Raw genomic sequence first — 9,927 nt, forward strand, 5'->3', positions numbered from 1 at the left:
AATTAATAGGATTGGCGAACCGAGACATTACTAGCTTGTATACACAATACAATACAAATACTTAATATACATATTTGATTCATTTAACAAATTCAATGAAAATATCACGATCTTATTATTTGGGTAAATAAAACAAAAATATAACAATCCTTACAGATATGTTAAGGTGCATAAAAATATTGTTTAAATCAATAATCGTTATTATAAACTTAATTTATGATCGTTGTGTATAATTAATTTTTTTTTTTTTTTTTTTTTTGCTTTCCAATGACCGTTAACACCTTTAAAAGGTTGTTAAATAAAGGGTTAAAGCTATGAATATGATATATATATTTTCACTTTTGTTTCAATTTAGGCTATATACCCAATAAATTATCATTGTAGGTCACATACTTTCAAAAAGTGTTCTAATGTAGGCTATTGGTGACCGGTTACATGCTGAACCGGTAAAATCAATTTTTTTTTAAACATTTTTTTCAATTTTATATGACTACAAATTGGTTATATACTTTCATTTATGTTCCAATGTAGGCTATATATAATAATAATTTGTTCCGATGTAGGTTATATACTTTCAATTTTGTTCGTTCATTTTTGTTTTATCCGGTTAACAAGTTCAATGCGTTCATATTAGCACACTTTTGGAAAATATATAGCTTTAACTCTAAAAAAAAATCCATATATAAAACTAGAAAAATAAAAAATGACATAATTGTCAAGGGGTTAAAAGTATAAAATAAGGTATTTTAGTACGACTCAATTAGTCCAAGTGTTTTTCAGACATATATAATACTAGGAAGAATCTATTTTTTAAATAAAAAATAAAGGCCCACAAAATCCTCCTTGTTTTCTTTTGCCCTTTTTCTCCATTGCTGTTACGTCCTCCTTTCTTCTCCGTCAACAAATAACAATGGTAGTCATCATTTAATCTTGTTTATTTATATGATCAGTTTTATATCAATGAATTTATTAACATTCTTTAGTTTATCAGCATCATCAATAATTTTTTATTTTAAATTTATGTTCTTTAGCTATTGAAATTCCGTAATCGATTGGTTTAATCGAAACCATTGTTTAGTTTCTATGATTCTGTGACTCGATTTTATTTTGATATGATATTGAATCACATTTATTTCTCTCAGTGTCTTAACAAATGAAGTTGGCAATATATCATGCATTATTTATTTATTTTTTCTATAAATTATTCGCAGGCTGTAATTAGTCTTGATGCAACTGTTTGTGTACATTTTGGACAATTCTCTTTACACATGTAAAATATTACAGATTTTTTTTTTTTACATAAAAAATTATCATTTGTTTATTTGTTGATCTATAACACACACACACACACACACATTATCTTTTTATGATTATGGTGACCAAAGGTCCTTCAGAAACCGTCTCTCTATCAAGTGTATTAGTGTAAAGATGATGACTTGTTGAGCCAGATCCCTAAACCTTCGGGTCAGTGACAAAACAAATTTTTTTTTTTACTGAGAGCGAAAAATTTTTTAAAAGCATTTTTTTTTTAAAAGCATTTGGATAAAATATGAGGGGTTTTGGCAAAATATGAAGGCTTTTGGGTAAGAAGGCCTTGGCAAATTTTTTTATTTTTATTTTTTTGGCAAAATACGGAGACTTTGGGTATAAAATATAGAGTTATTTGGGCAAAATATGAAGGTTTGAAATCCAAAATAAATCCAAAATTTTAGGTTTGAAATTTTCATTCCACCTCTGCTTCCGGTAGAATGGTACGACTCCCTCTACCTTCATGTAGAGAAATGAATGTCTATAACAGCACATGAGGGTATAACAGCACATGAGGATTTGAGTATCGTGTTGTATTTGTATGTTAATAATTCAAAGTTTTTAACTGTTTTGGCAATCAAGTCATAGAAGCCACACGTGACTTAAGTTTTTAATTACGTATTTATTTATTATTATGTGATACTTTGTTCATAGCTTTCTTGTTTGTTTTGTTTATATGGTTCCGTTTTAATGTAACAGACAACATCAAAGAGACTTGCAGAGAAGAAAGTAGCAAAGTTTGAGAAGAACATAACGAAAAGAGGTTTGGGTCCGATCGCTTCCAAGAAGAACAAAACCGAGCTCTACGTGCTTGCTTTCTTCATTGTGATCGTGGTTGGATCATGTAAGCCCCGCGTTTTCTTTTCTCTTATCTATTCTAAACTTTACATCGATCATAACATATTTCATTACGGGTAATGTAACTATACAATGTGATATCGATTAAACTCTCTACTACACGTTCGATTTTTGTTGTAAATACATATTATATTAATGTTATTTGTGATTGTGATATCGATTAAATGCTCTGCCACAAAAGTAGTTGATAAATAGCTCACTTTAATTTAAGGATTCTAGTTTCATATACTTCAAAGTTAACAAGATTTTTAATTATTGCTCTGATCATAAATTATGAATTATGATTTTTCGTAATGACATGATTGTCATTTGTGAATGAATGCTTTGTTGCACACTTGCACCTACATAACATTTAATTTTAATGATATGTCACCTTTTGTGTTTTTTTTTACAGTTCTGTTCCAGATCATCAGGCTTGCATTAAGGGGATGAAGAAGCTGAGGGTGAAGACAGTCGTTTGCTACCATATATCAACAATTAAAAATATAGACAACAATATTATGCTAGAATTTAATGAACTTATTTAATAATTAAACTGCTGAACAAATTATGCTCATCTTGCTACAACTGCTCTTTGCATATTTTTAATCTTCTACTCCTGAACATTGCCCTTTACATACCGTGTCCCCGAATATGGTTTGTATGATGCTGTGTTGATGTTTACATTATAGGGATTTGATATGTATTACAACCTCTTTCGAGCTAGTTTTAAAAACCTAATGATGACCGAATTTTAGTTATTCGGAAGCAATCTCCGGGTTGAGGGATGACTTTCTTTGCCTTAGGGTAGAGGAACGGGATGAATATTGACATCTTACCTTCCCCATACCTCGCACACATGAGATTAGGTGGTGTTGTTGTTGTTGTCGTCGTCAAATTTTGGGGCTTGAACCAAACTTAATTGGACGGGTTTCAACAACAGCGCTAGGCGGATGACACTTTGGTTTCGTGATCTTATGTTTAAAGATATATTGCTAGAAGAAAATTATAGATTTGATTTCATCTGATCATTCTTGTTTAAGCTTACTTTAGATTTGTGACTTGGTTCATATGGTGTTTAACAAGGGTTCAAACTTCAAACCATATAAGGTTGTTGTCATAGAATCGAATCGTGTAGGTTCAATCCATATAAGGTCTTAGACCCACAAACAAAATCTCTGGGTATACCTCTTGGAGTGTCTAGGGAGAAAGCTCTAAAATGGCCACGGAAATTTAGTACAAAGCGATAATTAGCAAGTGAATTGATGCTCGTTTTTGTTGAGAGTTCAACAAGGCATATTTAATTAAGTTGTAACATTTCATAGACCTTAAGTCTACAACGCAATGTTAGTTGGGCAAAAAACTGAATGTATATTTGTTTATTTTGAAATTTTGTCCTTCTAAATAATGTTACAACCAAGTTTGCCAGGCGATACCGTTCATTCGCGAGTCGTAAATTACGATGGATTTGCAACTACCAATGATTGGCAATTGTCTGGTCTCACCTAGCAACTTTTTAGTCAAGACAGAAATTTGCGGCTCGTCATTGAAAACACGGTCCGGATCTCATTTGATTGCTTTGTCCGATTTGACTGACCATTTTGAAATTATGTTTGAAGATTTGGACTTTTACACGAAGACATAATTTCTGATGGAAAATCGTGTGTACTTTTATGTAGTGACCCGTCCTAATCCATCTGGACGAAGTCTTCAACAGTTGGTCCCATTGCGAGGTTCTGACTTCTATATGCCATGAACGACTCCATGTAGTATGAGCAAATGCACAGAGGAAGATTTCTTTCATACCTGAGAATAAACATGCTTTCAAGTGTCAACCAAAAGGTTGGTGAGTTCATAAGTTTATCATAAAACAATAAAATTCATCATTTTGATAGACCACAAGATTTCCGTTTATAAATATATGTACACTCGCAAGTGTATAAAAGTACTCTATAAGTTGTAGGCACCCGGTAACAAGCCTTAACGTTCATGTTTTACCCTCTAAAGTACACCAGATCAGGTGTGTTTAATATAACTTCGAAGTACTAAAGCATCTCATAGTCAGGATGGGGTTTGTCAGGCCCAATAGATCTATCTTTAGGATTCGCGCCTACCGTACATAGACAAGTAGTTTAATGTTACCAAGCTAAGGGTATATTTTTGGTTTAAACCCACGTAGAATTTGTTTTAGTACTTGTGCCTATTTCGTAAAACATTTATAAAACAGCGCATGTATTCTCAGCCCAAAAATATATATTGCAAAAGCAATTAAAAAGGGAGCAAATGAAACTCACATATTGTATTTTGTAGTAAAAATACATATGACGACATTGAACAAGTGTAGGGTTTGGCCTCGGATTCACGAACCTTTGAAGACAAGCCTAAATAAAATAAACGCCTTAGCACGGGTTCGAACCCACGACCTCTCGTTATCCCAACACACCAAACCACTCCTCCGTTATTTCATTTCTGTTTTAACATGGATTCTATTTTGATTTAACTCATTTTCTGTGTTCCACTCATCTTATAATCAACATACATACGTACATCATAATACTATCATCCGTGTTCATAATCATCGACCCCATTATCCATGCTTAACATCATAATATCATACTCCACCTTAATCATCATCATTATTCCTAAATCATTACCTTAATATCATCATCATTATTCCTAAATCATTACCTTAATATCATCATCATTATTCCAAAATCATTACCTTAATATCATCATCAATATCATCTAAGCACCTCGTCAACATTCATCTCGTCATCATGCTTAATCTTACTCATCATTTTATGTTAATAACATCATCATCTCACGGTTTCTTAATCATCGTACCCATTATCATCATTATCAAATTTAAGGCATTCTAATATCTATCCTCGAATTTTCCAATATCCGAATCATGATCAACATAATATTATCACCATACCTCGCGGTTTCTTTTCATCACCGTGAATCATCATTGTTTAAATCATCATCATCACTATCGACTATCTAAATATATCATTATCATAGAAATCATATCAATTATCATGTTTTCGTGGTTTTAGTATAACTAGACAGCCCACTTCCAAAAGCGCAAGATAATAATTACTGGACTGTCAAATAACACTTGACGTTTAATCATAAAACGAGTAGCAGCCCAATACATGATCTATTTAACATCAACGGTTTTTGTTTGTTTACAGAAATATTACACAGCTCATTAGATAAATTCTCAAAAATTCGATTATATATCATGTCCCACAGTCAACTAACATTCCACTACCTTTAATCCGATTTAATATCATCTATCTACATCAACTTTAATTTGTTAGGAGCCCACGATTTTAACAGCTGTAATCACTAAGATAGTAGCAATAATTGTAAGTTTGGATGGTGTGTTTCAAGTTGAAAATCATGAACAGCGGGTTGTGATGGTGGTGATTAAAGTGGTCAGACTGCTAGATAGCAGTTAGAGTTCAACAACGATGAGGAATCAAAATACCAATGACAATCATGTGGCGGTTTGAAGTGGGATTGTGATGATGATTGGTTTAGGTTTGACGATTCATAACAATAGAGGGAACGTAGCAGCAGTTTCTTAATTGGTTTATGGCAAAAAAATAAAAAATAAAATAGAAGTAATACTAGAGAAATAGCAGTAGCAAACATCAATAAGTGTTGGTTGGAGGAATTCATTCTCGGACAGATGAGAACAATCAATGAAAGAAAAAGAGAACACAAATAAATAAGGATGATGTTGTTTGAGGTGGTTACCGTCTGATCATAATAGAAATATAAACAAAGCTGCAGCAGTAGTGGTACAGCAGCAGCTTTAATTGATTAGCAGCATATTTTAAATGAGTTTGTTTTGAATTAGTGAGGGTGATGAATGTGATGATCGTGGTAGTTATTTAAAGTGGATGTCGTGAGGTTGAAGGTGGCAGTGGTAGGTTAAAGGTGGTGTAATCGAACAAGGGAAAACAAATGGGTTGTGTTGAGTGATTCCCGAATGATGGTAAGTTCTTGTTGGGTGGGTTACTTTGACTGAACAATGTACAGGAAAAATAGAAACATAATTTGCAATTGGGTTTTGGTTTTGGACCGCTAATCGAATAATAAGAGAGTTGCAGCAAAACATCGAATAGTAGTAGTTGTTTAATGGGATTTTGATTGTGATAAAGATGAAAGAAATAAAGAACTGGAGTTGGGTGTCGGGTTTATTTTTGTGGTGATCAAAGATGGAAGTGGTTTCGTTGTTCATTACAAACAAGAACACGAGTAACAAGTAGTAGTAGGAATACAAGGAGTAGTAGAATTGATTTCTAGCTCAAGGGGGTTGGATAATAGAAGAAAGAAGAGGATGGTGTTTTTTGATTAATAAAAATGATGAAGTTTTTTCCCATCTAGTTATTCCTATCAACTATCTATATATATTAATAATATTAATATGCAATCGATACTTTATGAATTGAAACAAAAATCACCAGTAATCAAATTTGTGAGCTTACCTTTACAGCTCAAAATCAATTCTTTGCATGTCGACGTGAATTAAATAAATATTATAATAATAACTAAAGAATAAAACGTGTGAATTAAAAACCAATAGTTAAGCCGTCGTCAATTATTGTTTAGATATTCTTTCTCGGACTGGATTTCGTGCTCATTTGCTAAACAGTTTTTAAAATAAAAGTCTTCTTAAAAATCCCATATTTATATTAATTATCTTTGTTTATTTCAGTCATTAAATGTGAAACATGTGATCAAAAAAAGGTTTGTCTAATATTTATTTTAATATACTCACAAGCTCGCATATTACTTGTTTAGTATCAATCAAAATAATGAGCGGGTGTTATTATCGCTTACTAAATAAAGTCGAAACCATATATATATATACACACACATTCATTTACAATTAATTGTTCGCGAATCATCGGAAGTGGGCGAAGGATAATTGCATAGATGAAAACAGTTCAAAATTTTTGAGACTCGGCCTAACAGACTTTACTTATCGTGTCGAAATCATATAAAGATTAAGTTTAAATTTAGTCGGAAATTCCCGGGTCGTCACAGTACCTACCCGTTAAAGAAATTTCGTCCCGAAATTTGAGTGTGGTGGTCATGGCTAACAATAAAAATGTTTTCATGACAAATATGAGTTGATAATTAGAGTTTTATCACTATTGAGTAATATTAATAAAATAATTCGATTACTCAAAGCGTATAAGTGAAGCTATCACAAAAGATTGGAATAAGGTAATAGATATTCGTCTTTACTTTTGACGTACTCATGTTTGAATTTTCGTAATTCAAGGGATTTAAAAGAAAATCTTGGAAATCTATAAGATCTGATTCTTAGGTGAAAAAGGAAATTAAGATCTCTTTAATTAAATGCGATGATCTGCCTCGATTGCTCGATCCGGTATTTCGCTATAAATCAACCTCTTCCGTTCCCTTTATTTTCATCATCCCTATAACTTCTTCCTTAATCTATTCTTCCGGATTGTGTAAATGCTTAATCCAGTTTTAATTCTGAGCATTATTCTGGTCATTACAACAATAATCCTTCTCTTTCAATTGCCTCCAGAGGAATCTATTTTCTTCTATTATGCCTTAGGGATTATTGTCTTTCCAATTCTCCCGTGTCTTTGTTTTGCTATTCACATTGATATACACGGTTTGTAATTTATGGGTTTGTGATCGGCTTTGTATTTTCCTTTATATTTCGGAGCTCCATGCTCTTGTTTTCTCTTCCCGACTTCAAGTCAAGCGAATAATGGTCCAGAATTTGTAGATATAGAGTTTCGAATGATTATAATGTTCTAAGCAGGAAGGAACGTGATAGCACGATTTGATGTTCAAATTTATCAACATTACGGAAGATAGAACTATCAAGAATACATTTTCTTGATATGTCCAGAGGTTAATTAGAATGAAAGAGTTATGTAACATGGCACATGATGACGTTATGATCTGTGAATCATCACGTTCCATTTAGAAACTCAACATGACTTACTGTAATATAATCTCGTTGGCCGCTCGTCATTATATTATACTAACTCATGCTTCAATTCCCAACACTTTTCCACAATTCATTCATAATTCATACTTAGATTTTTACATAAACTTCCAATATAATGGAATACAGAAAACAAAAAGAGGTAGATAATTTCGGACATGAATATTTATTAAAATATCCTCAGAAATATCGAAGATATTTATGATGATATTTTAGAATTTCTAAGGTCGAAGGTTGATGAAGAAAAATTTTCCTCAAGATTTTAACATGACTTCGGAGCAAGATATTCTCTAAAGATTTCATCAGATCCAGAATTACCTGGATTCTTTGAATATAGGGTTTGGTCCTTGTATTTGTTCTTGGTCTCCTTCATGGTTAGCTCAACCCGTTTTTCATTATCAAATTTTTAATCGAGCGTTCCCAACACACCATTCTTTATCATCAAACATTTGACCGTTTAGACCATCTACAATTTTTCTGTTTCCTCTGCATTTAATGCTACGATATCTGAATTATCGATTATCAATCCGAGGTGGTTTCAAGAGAATTGTGTTTTTAGATGATTAAACGCTGATGGTTGTATGGTGGAATATAAAAGGTTCTTTGGTAACAATAAATGAGCACGCATATATATCAAGGTTATAATAAGGTTGTTTTGAATGAAAAGTCGAAGTTGTCTTGCTGGAGCTGTGACAAAATTGGCTATTTTGAAGAAGAACTGCAAAGTTATTTTAGGTAATAATAACACTAAAGGAAATAGCACAGCTACATGTTAAACGTTTACTCAGGTCCCAAAAGTTTTTCAGATGTATAACTATATGCATCAAACTTTCCTTCCGTAGATGAGATGCAGTTGATTCGTCCTCTCGGTTGAGGTGTTTTCAAGAATTATGAAATGTTTGAACGCAGATTGGAATCGTCAAGATACAAATGAGGTTTAAGATGAAATCAAGTGGCAAACTTGAAGAATTATTTAGTTTCATATGTTATAATCAGTATTTTAATTCATTTTAATTGTCCAATATTATTCGTCCACAGTCAATAGTCTACAGTTAACAGTCCAATAATTCATATATAGTTTAATATATAATATTCGAATTAATTAATACGTATCATGACCCGTGTACATGTCTCAGACTCGATCACAACTCAAATTATATATATCATTGTAGAATCAACCTCAACCCTGTATAGAGAACTCGATCATTACTGCATATAGAGTGTCTATGGTTATTCCAAAAAATATATATATATGCGTCGATATGATATGTCAAAACCTTGTATACGTGTCTCGATATTTAAAGTGCATAAAATAAATAGCAGGAATTAAATGACGATAAATAAAGTGCGTAAAGTAAATAACAGAAATTAAATGATAATAAATATTATTGCGAGAATATAAATTGCGATAATTAAATTGCGATAAATAAAATATAATCAGTTAGCTAGGAACAGTTAGCGTGGATTCTTAACAAAATTTTTCTTCATAGTTAATTTGTTTGTTTCTAACCAATTTTATTTTTGTTCAATGTTTTCTTCATTATGCCACTTTTTGGATTCTGAGAAGTCAAAATCCAAATATGAAATTGAATAAGAATGGTTATTCTGTGGTGAACGGATACGTATATCTGTGGATGTACATAGGATAGTAAATGACCGTTGAATCAGATTCGAAGAATGTACAGTGTAACTTATTAATGTGAAATCTAAATATTCCTCGGGTATTACCTACCCGTTAAAATATTTTCCCCATTAACAGTTTGTACAACAGA

Source organism: Rutidosis leptorrhynchoides, chromosome 4 (assembly GCF_046630445.1).
Source record: "Rutidosis leptorrhynchoides isolate AG116_Rl617_1_P2 chromosome 4, CSIRO_AGI_Rlap_v1, whole genome shotgun sequence".
NCBI classification, from domain to species: Eukaryota; Viridiplantae; Streptophyta; class Magnoliopsida; order Asterales; family Asteraceae; genus Rutidosis; species Rutidosis leptorrhynchoides.